Below are 23,196 nucleotides of genomic sequence, written 5' to 3' on the forward strand. Positions count from 1 at the left end.
ACTTCTGATGCACTGGCTTCAAGTAGGGGTTTCTATGAACCCATCTTTGTGTTTGTTTAATTTGCTGGAGTGACACACAGAACTCAAGGAAACAGTTATATTTACTGGTTTATTATACAGAATATTGCAGAGTATACAGATGAAGACATGCTGATATGGTTTGGCTCTGTGTCCCCACCCAAAGTTCATCTCAACTTGTAATCCCCACATGTTGAGGGAGGGACTTAGCGTTGTGGCCTGTAGTTCAGCAAGTGGGAGGGAGTGGCATCCAGTGGCTTTGCTTCTTCTCTCTTGTTGTTCGCCGAGCAGGAGGGAGAGTTGCCACTCTTTCACTCCTGCTGCCCACAGATTGGAGAGCAGGTGCATTACAAGTTTTTTGCTCCCTCTGTTTGGCAAGTTCTGGGTTCTTGTCCCTCAACCAAGAGAAATAAGGTACACAAACACTAGAGAGTAAGTCAGAGTAGAATCTTATTGAGTGACAGAAAGCTCTCAGCAGGGAGAGGGGACCCAAAAGTGGGTTGGCATCTGTGAGGCTGAGTCTGGGGTTTTATAGGCTTAGAATGGGGGAGTGTGTGCTGATTGGTCTGTGGGTGGTCTTGGAAAGGCACCATTTGATTGGTTGAAAGCTATCATTCAGAAGGAACCAATTGAGAGAGAGTGGGTAAGATGAGGATGGAAGTTCTCACTCTGGTCATGGACTCTAGCCAGAACGGGCAGCTTGGTTTGCAGGCTTTAAACTGTCTTTGGCTTGAAAGTTGGGTTTCGCTAGGGCCTCATCTCTGTCTGCCTAGGAATTTGTCTGTCTCCTGTGACTATCACTGGTGTGAGGTGATTGCATCATGGAGACAGCTTCCCCCATGCTGTTCTCATGATAGTGAGGGAGTTCTCATGAGATCTGGTTGTATGATAAGTGTCTGACATTTCCCCTGCATGCTCTCTCTCTCTCTCTCCTACCACCTTGTGAAGAAGGTACTTGCTTCTCCTTCACCTTTCACCATGATTGTAAGTTTCCTGAGGCCTCCCTAGCCATGTGGAACTGTGAGTCAATTAAACCCCTTTTATTGATAAATTACCGTCTCATATAGTATCTCTATAGCAGTGTGAAAATGGACTAATACACATGCATAGGGTGAGTTATCAAGGAATGGGCATTGAACTTCCATGCCTTCTCCAGGTGAGCCACCTTCCAGGAACCTCCACATGTTCAGCTGTCTGGAAACTCCCCAAACCCAGTCCTCTTGGGTTTTTGTAGAACTATTCCTTCCCCCATGGTAGGATACACAGCCTTCTCAGGGGAGAGTCTTAAGACTCACAATCAGAAATACATGGAAAACTAGAGTCCTGACGTGGGGCAAGTGAAGGGAAAGCAGGAGAAGAGATTCTGTTACCTGAGGTGTACACCCAAGGCCTAACACACCCAACATTATAAGAAAAGACTGTATTAAGGGATATGAGAGTTATGAGCCAGGAATCGTCAATAAAAACACTACCTATATATACCATAACTCCACAGGCCACACCCTAGTTTTTGACCTAGGATCCATTACATCAAAAGAATATGCGTAGTCATTAATAGTTCTGTCCATCATATTATATGAATGTTTCCCAGGGTGAGAGCACTCAGATTTGCAGGTTTCCTTTCACTCTTGTCAGATTCCAGAAGCAGGAGCGGTCTTTTCAGATATGCAGCTTCACTCTTTCAGCTTTCAAACATCTGTAATAATTGAGCTGAGACAATATCATTTCTTGTTCTGAGACTATTTTGAGTTGTTAGTATTGAATTTTCCTCAATTAACAACCCATCTATTCATTTCCTTAAGCTACTGTTCCTCCTTCTCTTCATTAATACCCAAACTTTTTCACCTTTGCAGGGGCATTAGAATTGCCACTATGCTGGTCTAGATTGCAGGCAGCAATACAAGTCTACCAAGTACCCCCTCCTCAGTCCACTCCTATTCAGATAGGGTAAGGTTATATAGGTGCAGAACTAGTGAGCTATTTTTACCACCAGGCAACATAGCTGCATTCACTCTTACCACCATTTTGCTTAATAGGGTGGAGCACAATCCACCCGCATCAGGGCATTTGGAATTCTGACACAAGTTTTTAAACCACAGTTATAGTTTCTTGTTTAGAAGCCATCTCTGCTTTGAGCACTTGTAGTTGCAGCCCTGGTCTTAGGATCACTCTATCAGGTAGGGGAGAAGAAGAAACATTTTTTTTTTTTTTTTGCATGTGTGGTGATTTGGGGAAGGAAAAGTTATAGTTGTTATACCAGTGTACTCCTCTCTTGGTAAGAATTACATAGTCATACCAGCACCCGCCCCACTCCCTTTTCCCCAGATCAAACAGAAAAACAGAAAAATCTAGCAGGGACACTCCTTTAGACCCACTCATGTTGAGTGTGAGCACACACTTATGAAAATGTGTAAGCCAACTCTTTATACTTTCATCTGCCCTTGTTTTAGACAACCAGTGTTTAAAATTACCTGTTCTACTTTTCTATCAAATTCTCTCTCTAAGAAGGATATCTCAGCCCATTTTTGGACATTATGGGCAGTACAGTGTGTTCCTTGGTCTGATGAAATGACAGCCAGCCATCCAAGACATCCAAATTCATGCCACTTCTTCTCTATCTTCTCTTCTGTTTTTATTTTTTATTTATTATTTTGTTTTTTTTAATGGCACTCTGAACATTTGCATCTACCACTGGGTAAGCAAAGTTCACTCCAGAGTCAGTGTCTATTCCTGTCAAGACCCATTTGTAGCCCTCCGTGGCTGCCAGCATCAGTCTCACTTCCCAGCTATGAGGGCCTTCCCATCAGGGAATTGGCCCTATAGCCATCAGCAATCTCTCTCTCTTGCTGAGAAACAAAACAGTTCGTATTGGCATCATGTGCTTGAAAGGGTGAAAGAGGAACACATGTAAATTCAGCCCATCTCTGCACTGCTGCAATACCTTCATACCCACTCATTTCATGGACCCAGGTGGCCACCTTAAAGGAGCACACAGGGATGTCTGCTTGTCGATTCCAGTGAACCATTGAAACTGGAAGGAAGTTCTTCTGATAGGCATTGACTTGTTCTACTTTAATGCACCCCTCAAGTCTCCATAGGGCTGTGACCCTTATGGGCATCCTTTTAATAGGCTAGGTTTTCATTGGATTCTCACCTTAATGTATGGCAAGGCCCTGGACCACTACCTGTGAGTTAGTAAAAACCCAAATGCAGGGGTTCCTACCGCTGTTCAATTCTTCCATTACTGTTAGAAAAACATGCAATCCAGTCCACCGAACTGATCTGTTTTTACCTTTTTTGATCAAAATAGCAGCTTTCCAAACAAGAGAGGGTCCATTCACCTTGGAACTGCCATTTGTAAACCAAGCAGCTCCTTGTTGATCAGTTGAGAGTAGTTCATAGGACACTGTCCAAGTGTTCATAGAATTTATTGCCAGAGTCAGTCCCCGGGGTAAAGGGGCTCCTTGCTTGTGAATATCTTCTTGTGTTCTTCAGGTGGCACATATCTGTATAACCATTTCCATTTTGTTGTAAAACACTTCTGAACACTGCCATTCTCATTAGACCAGGAGCGCCCAATCTTTTGGCTTCCCTGGTCCACATTGGAAGAAGAATTGTCTTGAGCCATACATAGAATACACTAATACTAACAATAGCTAATGAGCTAAAAAAAAAAAAAAACTCTAAAAAAATCTCATAATGTTTTAAGAAAGTTTACAAATTTGTGTTGGGCTGCATTCAAAGCCATCCTGTGCCAAATGTGGCCCACTGACCACGGGTTGGACAAGCTTGGATTAGACTGTTGCCCTGACATCATCTGAGACAGCATAGGTATTTCAGGTGTCAAAATCATTATATGTTCCCCAGTCATAGGGTAGCTTCAGTTAACATCCCATAATGAAGTAGTAAATGCCCATCAGATGGAAATTCTCTGGTCGAAAGTCCTAGTAGGTGTTGTTGTGAAATGCTCATAGGCCGTTGCTATAAGCCTCAGAAAACACTCCATGAAGAGCTGCCAAATGAAGAATTTGTTCTGACTGGCTTTTACTCTGCACTGTGTGGACTTGGGCAATCTTACTGATTCCAATTTAGTATGTCCAATTAACATTGCTTAAAGAGCAGATTTACATGCCTTCTGTTTTATGGTACAACGTAAAGAAAACATTTCCCAATCAGATACAATATTCATTTCAAGGATGTAATCGGGAAAAAAAGACACAACCACTTCACATAAAATATATTCAAATATACCAACTTTTAAAGTTCTGTCAACCCTTACATTTTCATGTTGTAGTTCCAGGAACTTCTCTTAACTCTCAGACCATTTTACCCTCCCTTGAGCAAAAGGCTTTGGGTTCCCAGCCAAGGGTTGAGCCAAAGGAGCCTGGCCCCCTTGTCAATCTTTATCTTGATTAATCTGCCCAACTACTACCCTAGGCAATTTCAGATCAGATTTTCATTGAAATCTCTGCCTTTTTAACTTTTTAAAGTTCTCCGAACTGGAATAAATACAGCAATCTGGTTTGGGGCCTTTTGGAGACTAGATGGGTTTCCTTTGGTTCACGCAACCCTCAATGGTTGTATTAAGACATTTGTTTTGGCCAGATGCGATGGCTCTTGCCTGTAATCCCAGCACTTTGGGAGGCCAAGGCAGGCAGATTATTTGAGGTCGGGAGACCAGCCTGTCCAACATGGTGAAATCCCATCACTACTAAAAAAAAAAAAAAAAAAAAATTAGCCAGGAGTGGTGGTGGGCACCTGTAATCTCAGCTACTTGGGAGGCTGAGGCAGGAGAATTGCTGGAACCTGGGAGGTGGGGGTTGCAGTGAGTCAAGGTCACTGACTGCACTCCAGCCTGGGTGACAGACCAAGGCTCTGTGAAGAAAAAAAAAAGACATTTGTTTTAACTTTATGGAATTTCCTCTTTATTCATTCAATTTTTTAATAACCATCTGAAGATTTCCATACTACTTGGAATTTGTCCCATGACTCTCCCCTTTCTTTTTCTTCTTGGTTTTACTACTTTTGAAGCAGCTATGTTGCCTGGGTTAAATACTCAGGGTTCGTCTTCTCATGCCAGGAAAATTTAGGACACAGACACACACGAGGAGTTTAGGAGTGGAGGTTTAATAGGGAAGAGAAAGAAAGGAAAACAACTCTCTCTCTAGTGAGAGAGAGGCGATTTCTGAGAGGAAAGGCTGGCAGGTGGCAGACCTGCTAGATTTTATAGTCAGGTTTGTGAAGGTGGTGTCTGATTTACATAGGGCTTAGGATTGATTTGATCAGGTATGATGTTTACATGGCACCTGGGAAGGCTGGCCACCCCACCCTAATCTTATTATGCAAATGAAGTTTCCCCTTGCCCCGCGCTACTTGTCTGCTCCTTACTGTACGGGTGGCTGACAAAGAGAAGGGAAGATGGAGCCACCATCTTGAACATGATTGGCACAACTGCTGGCATCTATGTCTGCAGCTTGACTTTACAGGCTGCTCTTAGTTAGAAAAGAAAATAATTTGGGTCGGCTTTTCATTAAAAGGAAAACCTTACCGAGGACTTCCATGCCTTCACTATCTGCCTAAGTAATTTCTTCCTAACTTCTTTGTCACTATCAATGTTTTCTTTATTCATCTTATTTCTTAATAACCATTAAAAAATTTCCACCCTCCTGGGATGAGTCCTTTGACTCTCTCTTTTGCCTTTCTTCTTTCTGTTGTAAGTTAACATAATGTTTTCATGAGCCTGTGTAAGATCCATAAGGCAAAGCTGAGACCGCAGATTTGATAAAGTGTCTCAAAGAACAGTTGAACAGTTGTTCTTTTTTTTTTTTTTTTTTTGGAGACGGAGTCTCACTCTGTCCCCCAGGCTGGAGTGCAGTGGCGGAATCTTGGCTCACTGCAAGCTCCACCTCCCGGGTTCACACCATTCTCCTGCCTCAGCCTCCCGAGTAGCTGGGACTACAGGTGCCCGCCCACCACGTCCCGCTAATTTTTTGTATTTTTGGTAGAGACGGAGTTTCACCGTGTTAGCCAGGATGGTCTGGATCTCCTGACCTCGTGATCCACCCATCTCGGCCTCCCAAAGTGCTGGGATTACAGGCATTAGCCACCGCACCCGGCCTAGAACAGTTGTTCTATTAGGCAGGAGTAATGTCATGTGGGGTGCTCATGTAGAAGGGGCCTCTTCAACCACAGCATTTACCATGACTTGAATAATGGGCTTATTTAGAGGGTGAATATCCCTCTCATCATAAAACTAGTCCCACATGACTAGCATACAAAACTATTTATGCATTGCTTCATATAGTAGCTCCCTCATCTGGGGTGTTCCACTTGGTATTTATAAGTGGAGTTGGAAAGCCTCCATCTCAGGAAAAACAAACCTTACAGTGGCTTTTTTCCAGTCCACCAGGCTGGCTGGTGCCTCAGGAATAAGTTCCTGTGTGTCTGGATCATATATACCCATCTGTGATTATTCAGTAATGAGCTATGTGTCCTGCATCAACCTAAGCATGCTCTTACACTCTGCAGCATTTAAAATGAAAGATACTGTCCCTAAATTAGTTACTGTCATAATCCATTTTAGTAAAGGTTCCTCAGCAAGTTGACGATGCCAATCTATAAAAGGGAACACTTCCTTTACACTATACCCTCTGATTTCAATAGTTACTTGGTTGTGCCCTTTCTCCACATTGACTGCCTTCTTGGTAACCACAGGTCCTCAGAGATACTTTCTGTTGTCCCCACATAATTTTCTCATTCGTGGGTTACTTTGTGGCTAGTTGCCTGAGCTCAGATAGACTAAAATCTAAGCTTGGTCTAGCATTAAGGTCTGACCCAGCATTCTCTTTTAATTTGATTTTAGCTGGTATGTATAACAATAACCAAGGGATTGAATATTTCACTTTTTCTTATTTGTTTGCATTTCTTTATGCATCCAGTGAACCAACTCCGTAGGAATTAGGTCCATTTCTAAATTCCACTGGTAACTTTTACCTTTAGTAAGTAGTACAACATGGTTGTGGCTCCATAGCATGGGTGACCACATGGCCACTCAGGAATCAAAGGTTCCTCGTCTCCACTCTTTTATTCTTTCTCTTCCCAAACCACATATTTCCAGAAGCCAGGGCTTGTCCATCAAATCCTACCTCTGACACCAATTTTGTCAGGGAAAAAACTCTTTCAAACAATGTTTCTCCTCTACTCTAACACCATAACAATCAACACAGATTTCTCTGTGACCAAATATGCGGAGAAATTTTCCCCACGCTCCAAGCAGCAGACACCAGGTGCATGTCCTCTAGTTCAATTCCAACACTGTCTACCTGGAGATAGCATCAGATCCCGCAGGCTGAAGGCTCAGTCCCCAAGACTACCTCTTCCTGACCAGTTGCAAGTCAGAACCTATGAATGGAATTAGTGCCCTTGCAAATCAGGCTCCAGAGAGCTGCCTTGCCCTTTTTTCGTGCATAACCAGTGAGAAGGTGTCATTTATGAGCCAGAAAATGGGACCCTCATCAGATACTAAATCTGCCAATGACTTGGTGTTTAACTTCCCAGCCTCAGAATAATAAAAAGTAAATTTCTGTGTTATTTTACAAGCTATCCAGTTTAATGCTATTTTGTTACAGCAGCCTAAATAGGCTAAGACAGGGCTGCCTGATGTTTTAAAAAATTCTTTTTTGGCCGGGCTCAGTGGCTCACACTTGTAATCCCAAAACTTTAGGAAGCCGAGGTGGGCAGATCGCCTGAGGTCGGGAGTTCGAGACTAGCCTGACCAACATGAAGAAACCCCGTCTCCACTAAAAATACAAAATTTGCCAGGTGTGGTGGTGCATGCCTGTAATCCCAGCTACTTGGGAGGCTGAGGCAGGACAATTGCTTGGACCCAAGAGTCAGAGGTTGCAGTGAGCCGAGATTGCACCATTGCACTCCAGCCTGTGCGATAAGAGCAAAACTCCATCTCAAAAAAGAAAAGAAAAGAAAAAAAAATTATTTTTTATGATGTGCAGTACCTCTTATATTTTATACTCCCTATTTTTCACTGGTGTATAGTTGAGGAATCTACATCTCCTGGTTTATAGGGGCTGGTCATGCTTTATGCTTGACTCCTTGGTTTCCCATCCAATTTAGAAGTTGCTCTGGATTATTTTTTCATTTATAACAAAATATTATCACTAATTGTTGCATTAAAACAAGCAAGAATGGGAACCTCTATTTTGTACTTGTAATTTCTGTCATTATCTCAAGTAGCAGCATGTTGGATACATGCACAATTAACAGAAATTTTCCTTTAACCAGTGACTACACATGTAGAATGACCAGCAATAATTTATCATTCTTTTTTAGATAATTTGCAGATGTTATATTACAGTGCTCTTCTTTAAGGACTTGAAGAAATGCACTTAGATGTTAGATTGTGGTGGGGAAGGTACTGCTGTTGCCCTGTGGGCCATTTACTATTAATATAATAGCCACTTGCACTGTACCCAACAGAGTGGCCTACAAGTTGCTGGAAATTTCTCAGGACCTAGTAGCCAGGGTCAATGGGCAATCTGAGACACTGTAGTTCATAGGTACATGGAATTGTGACAGAGTACAAATGCATCTGACCACACTCACTACAGTAGTTTTTTTAAAAATTCTATTGATTTTAATGTCCTATAACTGTTTTATTTCTTTTTTATAAATGTTTTTATTAAAGAAATGAGCTTTTAGAAAGCAAATGGTTAATTAAAAATTACTACTGAATTTCAGTTACTAAAGAAACTTGGTGATGAGTATCATCTTCAAAAATGTTTGTAAGCATTATCATCTGTCATAAAAGAACATAATGGTATCATCGACCATAAAAAGCAGACATGCACATTTTAAAGAAGAATCAGATTTACTTCAAATTAGCAGTTAGTTTACATAAGATTCTTCCTCAAACAATTGTTTAGTCCATGAGACTGCCGTAGAAAATGTTTCTATATCCATTTGCAAAGCATGACTTTTCATTGAGATCAAATGATTGTTCCATTTTCTTTCATTTTTTTTTATTTGAAGGATTTTTTTCCTTCAAATATAAAGTGAAGTGATAGCTGTTAACACACTGGTTCATTACTACTGGAAAAGCTTCACAGCTAGGTGTATAAAGTGTGTTTTGTGTTGGTATTACCAGATGGTATAAATGTAAAATTAGCTAATTCTAATAATGGTTTGATAATGATGATTATTATTATGATTATGACTTTGATTATGGTGATTAAAATCAAAATACAGCTTTTATAAGTTCATTTTGTTGAGTGAAACATTTGAAATTTTAGGGAATGCTTTGTAAATTCAGATGAAAGTTCAGCATTGAAAATAAAATTAGCTGTTTTTGTAGTGATAATATGAATACAAACTTCGGTAGAGCACATCATGGTGAAAACTATATTTTTACTAAATTAAGAGGCCTACAGTGAAGAAATATGCTAGAAATTGCTGTTGATGCCCTCATAATTCATTATTATTTCCAAGAAGTTACAAAAATATTCATTAGAATAGCAGTGCACACTTAGCACTTTGATGCCCATCATAAATCAAATTTAGAAGTATTTGAGCTCTGGAAAAATTATTTTGTATATCAATCTGAATGTTTTAAAAATGATAGTAAACTTTTTTTTTCAAATGAGGCTTTTAAATTTTGGCTGCATGTTTAAAATATTTTGCACAATATTCAATGGTATGAATGCCAAAAATTTATCAGATTTTTAACTTTCAGAGTATCTAAAATATATTCTGTACTGGAATGCAATGACTTGAAGAAAGCCCTCAATTTTGCAGCAACCAGATTTAGCAAAGTATTAAAAAAAGATATATAAAGCAATAACTGACAAGTTTTGTCTTCTGAAATACTTGTCAGTAAAATTCTCTGAATAGAAGGAAAAAGACAATAGCTATGAAAATATTTGGACTGAAATATTTATACATTTTAACATCAAAAATATAAGAATATACTCCATTTATAAGAATTTGCCCTTGGCTTAGAGTTATTTCACATCCACAGAGAGAATATTTTCTCAGCTAAAATTATAAAACAGAGCATGTGGTCCATAGATGATGTCAGAAACTTTAAATATGTTAACTATAACATGAAACTTTGAAAAAGATTACAAACTTTATTTATGAGAAAAACAATAAGACCATATTGAAGAGTGTATTCTTCAGAGAAAAACAATAGCAGTGACACAGTGAGAGAAATACATATGTTTAAGAAACTGATTAAAGTACACGAATATGTGCCAAGAATAATTATTATGGTTATTCCAATTTAATGCTCAGCTAATCAAATAGAAAAAATGTTAAAAAAATTTTAAATACATGAATGCATGCCATTTTTATTTTTAAAAGTGTTTTATGCTTTCAAAAAGTTTTAAATATATTTATACACAAATACAACAAAACTTGTCTGTCAATAAATATATATTTTAAAGTGCTATATTTTTTTAAGTTAATAAAATTTATTTTTAGAGAAGGTTTGGTTCACAGAAAATTAAGCAGAAAGTACAGATAGTTCCCGTTTACCTCCTGTTTCCACACATGTACAGCCTACCCCACTATCAATATCCTGTACCAGAGTGGTACATTTGTTACAATTGATGAACTTACATCTCACTTTATTATCAACCAAAGTCCATAGTTTACATTAAAGTTTATTCACTATTGGTGTTGTGCATTCCATGGGTTTTGACAAGTGTATAAGTATATAACATGTATTCACTACTAAGCATATTAAAGAATAGTTTACACAGCCCCAAACCCTCTATGCTCTGCCTATTCATCCCTCCCTTCCCTCATCCCTTGGCAACCACTAATCTTTTTACTGTCTCCATAGTTTTGTTTTTCCAGAATATCATATAGTTAAATAGTATTAAGCCTTTTTAAGATTGGTTTCTTTCACGTGATAATAAACACTTAAGTTTCCTCTGTGCCTTTTCATAGCTTGATAGCTCATCTGTTTTTAGTGCTGAATAATATATTATCTGGATATACTATAGTTTATTTATGTGCTCACCTATTAAAGGATGTCTTGTTGCTTCCAAGTTTTGGCAATTATGAATAAAGTAGATACCTGTGTGGACAAAAGTTTTCAACTCCTGTGGGTAAATACTAAGGAATATAATTGTTGATTCATATGTTAAGAGAAGGTTTAGTTTTGTAAAAAACTGTCAAACTATCTTCCAAAGTGGCTGTACTATTTTGCATTTCCACCAGAAATGAATGAGAGTTCCTGTTGCTCCATTTCCTCACCAACATCTGATGTCAATATTTTGGATTTCAACTATTCTAGTAGATGTGTAGTGCTTTCTCATTGTTTTCTAATGGGCAGTTCCCTAGTGACACACAGTGTTGAACATGTCTTCAGATGCTGAATTACTTTCCATATATTTTCTTTGGTGAGGTGTCTGTTTAGGTCTTTTGCCCATTTTTTAATTGGGGTGTTTATTTTCTCATTTTTGCATTTTGAAATTTATTTGTATATTTTAAATACCAGCCCTTTATCAGATGTGTCTTTTGCAAGTATTTTCTCCTAGTCTGTGGCTCATCTATCTTCTTATTCTCTTGGAATTGTCTTCAGAATCATTGTGAAGCAGAAATGTTTAATTTTAATGAAGTCTTGCCATTAATAATTTCTTTCCTGGATTATGCCTTGGGTGTTGTATTTTTAAAAAGTCAGTGCCATAGCCAAGGTCATCTAGATTTTTTTCTGTTATCTTCTAGGTGTTTTATAGTTTTGTAATTTAGGTCTATGGTCCAATTTAAGTTATTTTTTCTGAAGGATATGAGGAAGTTCTATATCTAAATTTGATTTATTTTGCTTGTGGATATCCAGGTGTTCCAAGACCATTTGCTGAAGATTATTTTTGCTCCATTGCATTGCTTTGTTCCTTTGTCAAGTCAGGGGACTGCATTTATATGGTTCTATTTGGAGCTTTCAAATTCTATTCCATTAATCTACTGGAATAGTTTTGCCAATACCACACTCTCTTGATTACTGTAGCTTTATAGTATGTCTTAAAGTAGGATAGTGTCAATTCACCAACTTTGTTCTTCTCCAGTAGTGAGTTGGATATTCTGTTTTATGGGTTTTTTGTTTAGCTTTGTTTTTATTTTTCTACTTTTCCATGTATGAATGTTAGAATCAATTTGTCAATATCTAACTTGCTGGAATGGGATTGTATTGAATCTTAGATCATATTGGAAAGACTATCATATTGACAGTGTTGTCTTCCTATTCAATAACATGGGATATCTTTAATATAGTCCTTTTTTCATATTTTGCAGTTTTCCTTATATATACCTTTATATATTTTGCTAGATTTATGCCTAAATATTTATTTCATTTTTAGGAGTACTAATGTAAATTTTTTTGTGTTTTTTAAATATCAAATTCCACCTGTTTATTGTTGGTATATAGAAAAGTTATTTTCTTTTGTATATTCACCTTGTATCCTAAAACTGGTATAATTGCTCGTTAGTTCCATTTTTTTAAATATACTTTCATATTTTCCACACAGATTATTTTATCTGTGAACAAAGACAGCTTATTTATTTCTTCCCAATCTGTAGCCCTTCTATTTTATGTTCTTGTCCTACTGCATTAGCTAAGATTTCCAGTACAGTGATCAAAAGCAGTAATAATAAGAGACATTCTTTCCTTGTACCTGATTTTAGTGGGAAAGGTTTTCATTTTCCACCATTAAGGTGCTATTGTTTTTTTCTTTTTTTGAGGCAGGAACTTGTCCATTCTCTAAGAGTAAGAGCAAGAGGGCCAGTGTGGCCTTAACTGAAATACTGATGGGGAGGACAGTAGGACATAGAGTCTTGGAGTTATGGTAAATATATATATATATATATATATATATATATACACACACATACACACACACACACACACACACACACATATATATATATTTATTTATTTACTGTGAGTAAGGCAGTAATAGAAATGTCACAATCTGACATATATTCACAGGATCCAACTTTTTAATAGAAAATTGACTGAAGAAAAGCAAACTAGGAGCATACAAACTAGTTATTATTTTAAAGAGAAATGATGGTGGCTTGGGTCATGTTTGAAGACGTGTAGATGGTGAGAAGGGGATGGAATCTGAGCTGTTTCAAAGAAGGTGCCGCATATCTCCTCAGTCTACACTTCCATGTTTATTAGAGCGTTATTTGCAATACTCAAAAATACAGAATAAACCTAAGTGCTCATCAACAAATGAATAGATGAAGAAAATGTGGTATATATACAAAATGGAATATTATTGTCGTGAAAACAAATGAAATCCTGTCATTTGCAGCAACATGGATGAAACTAAAGATCATTAAGTATTATAAAATAAGCCAAGCACAGAAAGACAAATATTACATGTTCTTACTCATATGTGGGCTATAAAAACAATCTCATGAAGCTAGAGGGTGGGTTGGTGATTGTCAGGGGCCAGAAAGGGCAGAGGATGTGGGAGAATGAAGGGAAAAAAATAATATAAATTCATTAATCACAACTGAATTGTACATTTAAAAATGGTAAACATGGTAAATTTTTATGCATATTTTACCTTAATTTTTAAAATTTAAAAACAAACGAGAAAAGTAAAGACAGTGCCAAGGGATATGCTGATCTATTTAACGAAGTGTGGAGAGAAAGAGATGAAGCAAGAAAAACTCCAAGGTTTTTACATGAGTAAATAAAAACAATGAAATTAATAACACCTATTCCACAGGGTTATGAAGAACCAGTGGGAAAATGTAGGTAAAGAGCTTGATTTATACAGGGTGCCAAAATGTTCAATACTTCTTATCCTTCTTTTCCCTTCTTCCAAAACCCTTGTACATATAATCTTTGTGCTAATTTTTGACTATGTAGGGAAAATCTAAATAATTAATAATTATGCCAGTAGTCCTGATGTATTTTTATGCTGTTTGTCAAAAATAATGGAACAACAGGTAGATGGTTTCATGAAGCTGAAGGAAAGAGCTCAAGATTAACATGAAGTTTTAGCAGATATATGATGAGTTGCTATTTATGTTCTGAATTGTATTAGATGTATAGACATGCTATCTGATTTAATCATAATAAAATCCTTTTGAGGTTGATGTTATCATCACCACTTGATAAGTAAGAAAACTGAAACTTAAAAGAGGTTAAACAGTTTATCCAATGTCACAGAAAATTAGAACTATGATTTAAACAAAGTGTTGCTGTCTTTGCAGAAAGTTAGTCTTCATCCAGTTCCCTCTCTCAGGGCCAGTTTTCAGAAGCATAAATTGATTGTTGTGAGGAAACTCTTTGCTTTACATTTTTCTTCAAGGTAACTTCTTTATCATTTTTATATCATAATCATGCTGAACCAGTTATGTGGCTTTCCCCAAATTGTATGCCATCTCTGATATTTTGAATATCTTGTTTCCTCTCCGTGGAATGTCCTCTTCTTATCCACCAGGAAAAATTTAATATCTCTTTAAAATTTCAACTTGACCGTAATATTTTTTTGGTAAGATTCTCTGATTCTCCGGGTGAAATTAAGACTGCTTGTATCTGTTGTTCCATTTCATCCTACACAGCAGAAGTACTAGTAATTGCTATATTGCATGGTGATGGAAGACTTATCTTCCTCACAAGGATATGAGCTTTCTGAGGACAGGAATTTGTCTTACTTTGTCTCTGAATTTCCAGGACTGAGTCACTACCAGACACGCAGACCCAGAATAAGGACATACTGATGTATAGATGAAAGAACCTCTCCAAATCCATACAAAGTGCATGAAACTACACCAGAAAAAAAGCTATCCTTATGCCTTGAGGCTAGGCAGAAAAAAAATCTTTGGGCCTGACATTGCCTGTATCTGCTAAGTAGTGTCACTCTGCAAAAGTTAAGTCTAGACTTCAAGGTCTTTCTTGAAGGGAACGTTGCTCTCTCCCAGGAATTAGGAAATATTAGCACACGTTTTGGTTCATTAACCAATGGACTCTGACCTCCCATCTGTTCCATTTGGAGAATTCCCCTCTATGCCATGGGGTAGTGCCTTGAGAAACCTGGCACTTACCTGCCTTGAGAAGCCACCTCTGTGCTGAGGCCATCCTCTAATGGGCACTATACTTTGCTCTCATATCTCAGAGTTGCATCTAACAGTAAATACTTCTGACATATCATAACCCAATAACCAAAGTGACAGGTGTGCAATGGGAAACTACACTGTAAGGATTACTGTGATTGTATGCATGTGTGTGTGTGTTTTGTATGTCACAGATATGTAAAGTACATTACCTTTTCCTCGTCTAATTTATGGTGTAATAAAACTTACTGTGTCCCCACTCTGTTAAGAGAGTGTAGAAGCAAAAGGCTCCTCTTACTGGCTCTGACAAAATTTTTATCATGAGCAGAAGTGATGATGAAATTTGAGAGACCATAGTAGAAGAAAAGACACCATGTTCAAGAAGGTGTGAGACTACTGAGAAGGTTTGATGCAAAGCCTTAGCAGGCCCCGTATTTCTCCAGTTGTAATTTATGTCTTCAAGATGTCATTTCATCATGGTTAATGTTTGTCATTCACACAAACACACACACAGACACGCACACACGCACACACACACACAAAACACCTGCAGGTGACAGAGGCCTCAGTTTGAGGCCTGAAGGACATGCAAAAGACATAATTATGCCTCTGACTCTGCATTTACCTCCCCATAAAAAATTTGCATGTTGGGAATGGAGAATGGGGTATCTATAGTTTGGGCCTTTGAGAAAAGAAAATTGATATTGAGCAGGTCTGTCCATTGGTTAATGAACCAAGAACTTATCTTGCAGGGGTATATTAAAAAGAAGCTCCTAGCACCTGAACAAAAATAGTCCATAAAGTAAAAAAGAGTTCTTCATTGCTGTAAACACCAACTCCTCTGACAGGCTTAATAAAATTTTTGAATGAATCTGAAAATAACATTATTGTTAATATAACAAAAATACTTAATGTTTATGAAACAAGGAAACACTTATCAATCACAAAGCACTTCATATTTGTTAAGTATCTACATGTACTTGAACTAATTGAGGTCATTTAATGTTTTACCTTAATCAATCCTCACCATAAGACTACTTGGTAGTGTTTATTCATCATTTTACAGAAAAGAAAACTAAAACTCAGAGAGGTAAAAAAATTATTTTCCCGAAGCCATACAGAGAGCAATGAATAGGCAATTCAGGCTACCTTGATTCTAAATCCATTATAGTCATTAATAGTTTGTTGTAATCCAGAAATGTTGTCAAGAAATTTCAGTTACCTAATACATTTTTCTTTGATTTAAGAATAATTTTGTCTTTAAAACAATTAATATGTTTATTACATATATTGAAAACATGTAAATATAAAGAGAAAAAAATAACCATTATGTCCTCCTCCTTCCAGAGGAAACCAGTTAATGTTCAGGTGATCATTCCGTTAGGCATTTCTCTACAAGTATATATAAAAATATGTACAAGATTTTATATAAATGGAATAATACTGAACATACTGTTCTAAAATCTGTTTTTTTTTTTTTGCATAGCAATGTGTCATGGGCATCCTTCCATGTCAATAAATAGAGATTTGCATCATCATTTTTAATTGCAGCATAATTAGAAATCACAATATTTTAGAGAGGCAAAAAATGTCAGAAACTGTCTACTCTCATCTCCTGTCCAGTGTAGAAGTACTGTATTTAACTTCCCTGGCTGATAAGCAGGCAGATTATGCTGAATATTGTCATTCAAAGATGATAGCTCTAATTGTGAGGAAATTAAGTCAGATTTTCCCCTCTATCTTTTGCCTGCTAAAGTATGTTTATATTATTAAACTTAGCTATTGCCCCTGCTTTTTCTTTCTTAATCAATCCTGCCCTGAGCTAATTATCACCAGTTCTATTTTCCTCATAAAGCAAACTTCACAAACCTTTACCAACCTAAATACTCTCCCCGAGGTATGCGCTCATGAGTATATCAACTGAACACAGTTCTTCATTTTTGGTATGAACAGCATAAAATATAGTGGTCTTTTCCAGTTCAGTAATTTGAACATCTTCTTTTACTCATTATAATTGAACAAAGAATGCTTTAGAAAGGTGAAGAAATGGATGGGAGTTATGTAGAACTGGAATCAGTTCTGTGAGTGTTTATGGAATTTTTGTTTAATGAGGCCTTCAGAAAATGAATAAAACTTATCCTTTTTTAATTGTTCAGACATGCAAAGGCAGCAGGGTGAGCCAAAAGACATTTGAATGTTTATGCTATTGGAAAGTCTATAGCCTGACCTCAAGAAACAGACTGAAGACATCATGGAAACCTCAATGGAAGGTTACCAGTTGACCATTCAATATTACTTCCCCAATATTTTTTATTGTTTCATATCTTTAATTGTGGGCCCAAATGTTTCTAGCGTCTTGTCCAATGGCATATAGTAAGTAAGAGAGTAGACTGTGTTTTCTGGAACACTTACACAAAATAGTGCTGCAGCAAGTTAATAAAATGTTGAAAGCTTTCATTGAACACTTCATCAGGTAACTTATGTGGAGAGGGATAGACTAAACCTGAGTGATGGTGCTCCAAAGTCAGGGGCCAAGTTTCCTTCTCAGAACTAATATAAAAACTGCTGTTGAGTTTTGTTGTTATCTTGAAGACAGCTGAGAGTCTGGATTGAGTAATTAAAATGCTAATTGGAAATTCACCATTCATCAGAGGAAATCACAATGAGTCAATTGTCTTTTCTTTCTTTTTTTTTTTAAGTGTTTTCTCTGATGATGGCAGATGTTGAGGTTGTGAATTCATTGCTTGCCCTAGATGTAGAGACCTCTTCTATTCAAGCTGGGCTTTTCTCCTGTATTTTTGTTGATTGTCTACTTAAATTAACCTTCCCTAATGAGATGGAGATTTGATGGCTATGTCTGTAATTTACTGGCTGTGAAATTAGTTAGTCTGGATAATTCATCCCATGGGTGACAAGGGTGAGATCACAGAGTAAACCACCAGGTGAGAATAAAGAATGTAAAGAATGACTCTTCTGCTATTACATCCACAGATTTTGTATGTGGAGGCTAAGAAGAAAATGCATATGGCAAACACAGCCTCTAGGTGACCCCAATTAATCATCAGTCTACCTTTATGCCCAACACTTCCCATTGGGAGTTTAGCTGGGTCAGACCTGCTACTTAAGAATATAAAACCACCAGATGTCAGTATTGGTGCACAATGGCTCTAATGAAACTTCCTCCTTGGACAAAGCATAAAATTTCACGTACGGAAAGAAATAAACAAGCAGTGAGGCGGTACAATATGTAAATTATTAAATTTTTTATACTTTTTTCTGAATAGCAGTTGACTTACTCTAGAAGAAAATTAAACTCTTTTTTGAACCTTTGTATAAGATATTTGGGGTTGGATTTTTACTGAATTAGCCATGTTTTGTTTCAAGAAATTCTAAATAGACATTCCTTGAGGAATGAGAACAAAAGGACAAAATTCTGTAAGTAAATAAATAAATGCTAACTTTAGTTGTATATTTACTATAGGGCTTCTTAGAATTTATAACGAGTTTATATGTCTTGCACGTCTTCAAAATGGGATAAAGGTATACATTGCTTTCAATATTATTTGGCCTTATTATTAAAGGATGTAATTTACCAAGAATACTCTTTGTAAATACTAATTGTTTTCTTTGCATTGCAAATAAAGTGTTCTTAGTACAAAATGTTTATGTGATCAACTGACAACCATTGGAATTATTGAAGCTGAGAAACAGAAAAAAATAAAAAGAATAAAGAAAAGTAATCATTAGTCTAAGGGAGCTGTGAGACACCATCAGGTGAACCAATACAAACATTATAGGAGTACCAGAAGAAGAGAGCAGAAAGGGAAGAAAGAAGAGGTAATAAATATTTTACATATATGGATAGATTATATAATCTGTATTTTAAAACTTTCTAAATTTGATAAGGCACATGAATATACAAATCTAAGAAGCCTAATAAACTTCTAGCAGGAAAAACTCAAAAAGATTCACACTGAGACATGTTGTGCTCAAACTGTCAAAAGCCAAAGACATAACATAGTCTTGAAATCATCAAGAGAAAAATGTCTCACCTCATGTAAGGGCGTCTCAATAAGTTCAATAGCTGCTTTCTCATAAAAAAAAAAAGTAGTGGTTTTGAGGCAGTGTGATGATGTATTTAAAGTACTGTAAGAAAAAAATTTATCTGTATCTGACTAAACTATCTTTCAAAACTGAGGGAGAAATTTAAGACATTTCCAGATTAACAAAGGCTAAGAGAGTTTATCTCTACTAGACTTGTTCTATAAGAAATGCTAAAGGAAGTCCTTCAGGTTGAAATGAAAGAACCCTAGAGAGTAACTGAAAACATATAAAAAAAATTTAATTATGGTAAATAGATGGACAGATATAAAATACAATATTACAGTATTTTTGGTTTGTAACTCCAATTTTAGTTTTCAACATAATTTGAAAGAAAAATACATTAAATTTATAAATCTATGATATTGAGGTCATAATTTGTAAAAATAAATTTATGAATGACATTAGTAATTTAACAGTGGTGGTAAGGGGCTACAGTTGTATAGAACCAGAGTTTTGCATGCTATTGAAGCTAAGTTGATACCAATTCAAATTAGACTGCTATAATTTTAGGATATTAAATATAATCCTTGTGATAACTGCAAAGAAAATGTCTAAAGAATATCTGTACTAGAAATTGAGAAGGAAATAAAAATACTCCAGTGTAAATAAATTAACTAAACAAAAAAGAATACATTAGTGGAGGAAATAAGGGACCAAAAAAAAAGCTGTGAGATACTATGTTTCATACATAAAGTTTAGGTATGAGACCTATAGAAAACAAATACTAAAGTAACAGAAGTAATTACTTCCTTATCAATAGTTACTTTAAATGTAAATGGATTAAAATCTCAAAGAAAAAGTAGAGATTAGCAGAATAGATTTAAAAGAAAACGTACTTCTACTATTTGCTACCTTCAAGAGGTTAGTATTAGATCCAAAGACACACATACGTTGACAGGAAAGTATGGAAAAATATTTTATGCCATTAGTAACCAAAAACAGCTGGAGGAATAAAGATTAGGGTCACCCTACAAGGTGAAGAACCATGACCAGCTTAGGCCTATACTAATATCAGCCATATAGACCATAAGATCCAGCAGATTTAAATGTGCTTCAAATGTCAGTGGCAGTATGGATGCTCCTTAGAACTTTTGACAGGTGAAATGCAATGCAGGCCCTCAAGATTTTGGAGCAAATCCCTGTCATCCTGCACAGATAACTACTCACCTTTTGAGAAATAGATCTTGGTCTGTTTCTGACTGGACCCTAGTAGAGACTGAATACTTTAACATGGCCACCAAACTGTTCATCACAAACTGAAGATTATCTAATCCATGAAGTCATAAAGTTGGGCATGCATGGCAGTACTCTGACATCAAATGAAAGTGGTGTACACATGACCGAGCCCAAGCAGACCCTGAAGACACAAGTAAATTGCATAAACAAGTGGGCCAAATATCCATGGATTCCACTGTTGCTACACTACCTTCTTTCTCCCAGATTGCACCTCTGGTCTATAAGGAGTTCCCTATAGTCAGTTCCAGAGAAAGAGAATAATTGGACCTGATTTAGAGATGGTTCTGCTTGATATGAAAGCACCACCACCTGAAAGTGGACAGCTGCAGCACTGCAGCCCCTTAGTGGGATATTCCTGAAGGATGGTGGTAAAGGGAAATCCTCCCAGTTGGCACAATGTTGAAAAACATGAAGATATTTGTGTCTCATATGAATGTCTACCAAAGAGGAACCTCAGTAGGAAATTTTAATAATCAAGTGGATAACATGATCCATTCTGTGAATCCCGGCCACCCTTCTTCCCAAACACTCCTGTCCTCACCCAACGAGTCCATGAAGAAAGTGATATGGTGGCAAGTCTATGTTGTCTCAGTAACGTAGACTTGCACTCACCGAGGCCAGCCTGGCTGTGGTCACCACTGCATACTGCATGCCCAGCCTTCCAGAAGTGGAGAACAATACTAAGTCCACAATATTACACCATTCCCCAAGGAAATTATCTATGTAGTGGCAGATGGATTACACTGGATTGCTTTCATCGTGGAAGGGGGAAGCATTTCATTCTTACTGGAATAGACACTTTGAATACAGATTTGCCTTATCTGCATGTAATGTTTCTGCCAAAACTGCCATCTGTGGACTTACAGAGTGCTGCATCCACTATCGTGTTATTCCACACAACATTGCTTCTGAACAAGTGACTGACTTCATAGCAAAAAAAAGTGTGGCTATGGGTCAACACTTACGGAACTCATACACCTTACCATGTTCCCTACTAGCCTGAAGTAGTTGACTTGATGGAAAGGTGGAATGGCGTTTTGAAGACTGTTCTTGCAACGTCTTGTAGGGCTGGTGTAAGGTTCTCCAGAAGGCTGGATGTATTCTAAATTGTGTCCAATATATGATGTTGATTCTTCCATATCCAAGAGTAATGAGTCCAGGAATCAATGGGTGGAAATGGGAGTGGTACCCCCTCTTTTTTTTTTAGACGGAGTCTTACTGTGTTGCCAGGCTGGACTGCAGTGGCACAATCTCGGATCACTGCAACCTCTGCCTCCCAGGTTCTAGCAATTCCCCTGCCTCAGCCTCCCGAGTAGCTGGGACTACAGGCATGCACCACCATGCCCGGCTAATTTTTTGTATTTTAGTAGAGACAGGGTTTCACCATGTTGGCCAGGATGGTCTCGATCTCCTGACCTCGTGATCCACCCACCTCAGCCTCCACCGCTCATTATTACTGCTAGTGACTCACTAGCAAAATTTTTCCTTCCTGTGCATACACTTTATGCTCTACTGGCCTAGAGATTCAAGCTCCAAGAGGAGGAATGTTTCCATCAGGAGATCTGACAATGATTTTTATTTAACTGTAAATTAAGGCTGCCAACCAACCACTTTGGAATTCTCATGCTCTTGAATTAACAGGCAAAGAAGGGAATTACTCTGCTTGCTAGTGTATTGATCCTGCCTATCAAGGGATGTTGGATAATGTAGGTAAGGAGAGTATGTCTGGAATACAGGAGATCCATTAGGATGTATCTTAGTAATAACATCCCTGGGATGAAGATCAACGGAAAACTACAACAACCCAATCCAAATTCAGGCAGAACTCCTAAAGCCTCAGTTTCTGGAGGAATGAAGATTTGGGCTACCCTACAAGGTAAAGAACCATAATCAGTTTAGTTGTTTGCTGAAGGAAAAGAAAATGCAGAGAGGGTAGTAAGAGAGGTAGTTATAAATACCAGGTAGGACCATGTGACCAGTGACAGAAATAAGGTCTGTAAAGGCCCTCCATATTTCTTACTTATTTTTATAATGCTTTATTTCTTATTTTGTTATGCACATATTCATACCAAAAAAGGAAGAAATATTCATGATAATTGCAGTTCTCCTTTCTGTAGCTGATTTAGTGGTCATATTATATATAATACATATAATATGTGAGTCTGAAACTTAGGATGACCTCCTGGTCATCAAACAAAGTAATGGAAATTCTTTATTTACTCAGCTTAAGAGTATATAGGTTAAACCAATTGTTTGTTTTGAAATTTTGGGAACTTACAGGTCCTCATAAGAGTATATAGGTTAAATCCATTGTTTGTTTTGAAATTTTGGGGACTTAGAGGTCCTCAAAGGACCTATAAAGTTGTAGGTAATATTACTGTAAAAAATTTAAGTGCTAGATTGAAATACAGAGACCAAGATTTCTTCAAATTCTGAAACACTAAGATTTTTTAATGTAGAATTTATTAGAATATTAAAAAACGTTCAAGCAAAATTTTATTGGTTCCCGTATAAGGGTCATGTTGTATGCAAGACAAAGACATAAAAATATAGGCTGTGTATTACTGGGACAAAAATACTTCTATAATATATTCATGAAAATACTGTTGTTGATGATTACAATGATGATGATCAGAAGGATTGAATATTTATCCCATACAGTATGATTAACATTTTGCTTATATAATTTAAATTGACTTTTATTCCAACTCTAAATATATACTTTATTATTATTGTTTTTTTAAGAAA

The sequence above is a fragment of the Gorilla gorilla genome, chromosome 13 (assembly GCF_029281585.2).
Source record: "Gorilla gorilla gorilla isolate KB3781 chromosome 13, NHGRI_mGorGor1-v2.1_pri, whole genome shotgun sequence".
Taxonomy (NCBI): Eukaryota; Metazoa; Chordata; class Mammalia; order Primates; family Hominidae; genus Gorilla; species Gorilla gorilla.